General features: G+C 55.0%; 1 non-coding gene across 1 annotated transcript; it reads left to right on the top strand.

The window, feature by feature from the left end:
* Positions 1 to 3,009: 3,009 nt before the first annotated feature.
* On the top strand, positions 3,010 to 3,094 carry LOC128138629 (small nucleolar RNA SNORD45). Its single transcript, XR_008234096.1, has one exon. It is a non-coding gene; the product is annotated as a small nucleolar RNA SNORD45 (small nucleolar RNA).
* Positions 3,095 to 4,004: the final 910 nt, after the last annotated feature.

Below are 4,004 nucleotides of genomic sequence, written 5' to 3'. Positions count from 1 at the left end.
CCCACCTCGCTACACCCTCCTTTCAGGTCGTTGTAGAGAGCGATGAGGTCTCCCCTCAGCCTCCTCTTCTCCAGACTAAACCACCCCGGTTCCCTCAGCCGCTCCTCGGAAGTTCTCTAGACCCTTCTCCTTGTTCTCCAGACCCCTCACCACCTCGGTTGCCCTTCTCTGGACACGCTCCAGCACCTCAACGTCTTTCCCGTAGTGAGGGGCCCAAAACTGAAGCCAGGACTCGAGGTGTCACCTCACCAGTGCCCAGTACAGGGGGACAACCACCTCCCCGCTCCTGCTGGCCACACTATTTCTGATACAGGCCAGGATGCCGTTGGCCTTCGTGGCCACCTGGGCACACTGCTGGCTCATATTCAGCCGGCTGTCAACCAGCACCCCCAGGTCTTCTTCTGCCGGGCAGCTTTCCAGCCACTCTTCCCCAAAGCTGGAGCATTCCAAGGGGTTGCCGTGACCGAAGTGCAGGACCCGGCACTTGGCCTTGTAGAACTTCATACGATTGGCCTCAGCCCATCGATCCAGCCTGTCCAGATCCCTCTGTAGAGCCTTCCCACCCTCCAGCAGATCAACCCATCCTCCCAACTTGGTGTCATCCACAAACTTGCTGAGGGAGCGCTTGATCCCCTCGTCCAAATCATCGATAAAGCTATTGGAACCAGTCCCAATCCTGAGCCCTGGGGAACACCGCTTGCGACCCGCCTTTTCTCCTGCCTCCAGGGTTTGTCAGCTTTCCATCAGCCACAGCTTTGCCAGATTCCCGCTCGAGGTGGCTGGTGGCAGTTTTGTTCCTGCCCCGCTTGGCTTACGTAGTTTTGGGCTGTCCCCACTCGGGACATCTGGTATAACCCCTTGTTCCCGCTTGAAACATTGCCCCATGCCAGCTACCGTGAAGAAAATTAACTCTATCCCAGCCCAAACCAGCACACCTCCCCTGTAAACGAGAGGGTTTAGATGCCAGGACAAATGACAATTTGCCAGCTCGGCAGAGCACGGGTGCCCTGAGATGTCTCAGGAGAGGCAGGCTGGGCTAAAGCTTCTCTCCTCCTCCTCCTCTCCGGGTTCTGTGGTCCAGCGGAGCAGCTGGGACTTTTCCGCAAGGACACCCTGGGTCCCGCTGTGCTGTCCTGCAGGCAGCAGCACAAGCCAGGCATGACGCTGTCTGCTCAGCACGCTCTGGGTGTTCTCCATGGGAAGGACAGCATGGGACTGGGCTTGTTCCAGCTTTATTAAAAAAACCCTAAATTTATTAAAATACAGCTGTTTTCCAGAGGAGGATTTCACTTCTTCAGGGCTCACCAGGGGCCAGCAGCACAGCGACTGCAGGCTCCATCCTGACGTTGGAATCTCTCTTATCGGGACGAAGATCTCCTCCGCTGCCGGAGTCCTGACGGAGAGTTCAGGGTCTTTCGCCAAGGGCGGGAGGGCCGCAAGAGAAGGCAGCGGAGCAGCCGTGACCCCCCCCACTGCCTGCAGAGACCCCCAGGAGTCCCCTGCAGACCACGGCACCCTGCCCAGTCCCCGTCCCCTGCCCCACCAGCCCCTCCTCGCCGTCGCAGATATCCCGCAGCTCCGGTTCCTCGGGTGCCGTGCGGCAAGACCTTGCGGCCAAGGACTGTGGCCCACCGATGAACCTGATGGCCACCGCTGGCAAGGTGGCTCGAGTGTCCCGCAGGTACGGCAGGCTCTGCCGGAGGTCGTCTTCCACCCTCTTCTTGTTGGGCGCTAACTAGAAAGAGCACAAGGAACTGGTACGGACCCTCCCAAGTCGGCCGGACCAGTACCTCCTCCCAGTAACCCCTTCCCGCGGCGATCTCCGTCTCCCAGAAAGAGCTGGGAGAGGTTCAGACAGCCGCAGGCAGCGGGGGCCCGGGGATGCTGAGACCCCTCTTTCATGTTGCCAGGGCCCATATGAGTCACCATTTCCAAAGGGCCGTTTTTAAAGCCTAAAAACAAGGATTTTGGCCCTAAAACGGGGCTTTGGACCCTACAAATGGGTCTTTGGATGCTCATTATATGCCTCGGGCATTAAGGAAATGAGGCTTTGAGCCCTAAGTGAGGGGTTTGTACCTTAAAAAGAGGGTTGGGAGCCTACAACTGAAGTCTTTCAACCCTAGAATCAAAGCTTTGGACCCTAAAAATGAGGCTTTGGGACCTAAGCATGAGGCTTTGAGCCCTAGAAGTGGGCTTTGGACCCTCCAAATGAGGGTTTGGACACTCCAGATGCAGCTTGGACCCTAAAAATGCCTGTCTGGATCCTAAAAAAGAGGCTTTGGACCCTGAAAATGAGACTATGCAAACTAACACTGAGCCTCTGCACCCTAAAAATGAAGGTTTTGGAAACTAAAATGAGGCTTTGGAAGGCAAAGCTAAGAGTTTGGAAAGTAAAAATGAGGCTTTGGACTGTATAAATTCGGATTTAGACTCTACAAATGAGGCTTTGGTCCTTCCAGATCAGACTTTGGGGCTTAAAAATGATGCTCTGGGCCCTTAAAATGAGTCTCTGAACCTTAAAAACGGACCTTGGAGCTAATAAATTAGTTTTTGTACTCCATATATGTGGGTCTGGACCTTAAAAATGACTGTTTGCACCCCCCAAAGTAGGCTTTGGTCTTTTAAATTGATGCTTTTTGCCCTAACATTGAGGCTCGCATTATAAAAATAAGGGTTTACACTTGCAAAACTCAGGGTTGAATTTTAAAAATGATGCTTTGTAAAGCACAAAATCGGACTTGCTCACCGTAGCTATCTCCATGGCAGGTTAAATTTCTCGCCGTCTATTGTGTTTTAGTTCCCTTCTCACGCAAACGGTGGTGACAAACAGTACCCAAAAGGCTCTGGTGCTCCCAAACGGCGGCTTGATGGTCTGCGTAACCCACCTCTAGCCGCATCTCAAGGAGCGTAGGAACGGCGTTACAAGTAAATAAGGCAGCGTCCTGCTTTAGGAAGAAAGCGTGTTGGATTTGAAACCCTCGGGTAGGACAGGAGGAGCATGTCTTCTTGGGTCAGCGATGAGCGTCGGCACGTATTATCTGATCCAGAGCCGATGTCTGTCGCCGCTTTAGCTCTGGAATTACTCTGAGACCCAGGAGGCTCCATTTTCCTTAGGCTGTCACCTAAGGGAGTCGAGATAAAGACAGTTTAACAAGCGCAGGGAATAAAAAAGGAAACCAACGGACGTGACAGCAACCACCGACCACCTCTCACCAGCAGGCAGACGCCCAGCCATCTCGGTGCGACGGCTGCCTTGGGAAGACTCCCCCAGTCCTGAATTTCTTGCTGAGCGTGACACTATGTGGAACGGACCGTGGTACCTCGTCGGTCAGCTCGGGGCAGCGGTCTCTGCTGTGTCCCCTCCCAGCCAGCTCACTGGGGCAGCAGAGCGAGAAACGGAGAAGCCCTTGGTTCTGCATAAGCACCGCTCAGCAGTAGGTAAACATTGGTGCACTGTCAACGCTCAAAACGGCACCGTGCAAGCTGCGATGACAAAACAATGACCTGTATCCCAGCACAGAAACCCTTCTGTGCCCGCTCACGATTCCTATTCCTATGAGAAACCCATGAAAAATAGGGCATTTGACTTATCGGGGAGAAATGCAAACACGCTCCCGGTCTCTGGCTGGCATCTGGCTTTACTTGCATGACCTAGAAAGTACGCACAAGTCTACGCGGTTTCTTCTGCACCTTGGGAAAGGCGTCTCTTGCCTTGATTTCCAAGGAGAAACTCCCAAAAGCGGCACCACAGAGGTATTCCTAAACCTCGCTAACTGAGAGCAGGGTAGGGTGGCTTTGGGGGGGGGGGGGGGGGCTGTGCGGCTGGCTATGGGGCAGGCGGTGGGCTTTGGGGTGGGGGGGGGCTGCTGGGGGGTTACTGACGCTGTCCCGTAGCGAATTACGGTGGTCGTGGGGCGACCGTTCAGCGTCCGGCCCCTCCTGGAGCGACTCTGGGCGGAGGCTACGTCAACGGTGAGCGCTAGGGGAGCTGCCCCACGGCGGGG

This window comes from Harpia harpyja, unplaced genomic scaffold, assembly GCF_026419915.1.
Source record: "Harpia harpyja isolate bHarHar1 unplaced genomic scaffold, bHarHar1 primary haplotype scaffold_75, whole genome shotgun sequence".
Classification (NCBI taxonomy): domain Eukaryota; kingdom Metazoa; phylum Chordata; class Aves; order Accipitriformes; family Accipitridae; genus Harpia; species Harpia harpyja.
Note: the sequence above shows the minus strand (reverse complement) of the source record. Positions and strands in the feature narration are given on the sequence as shown.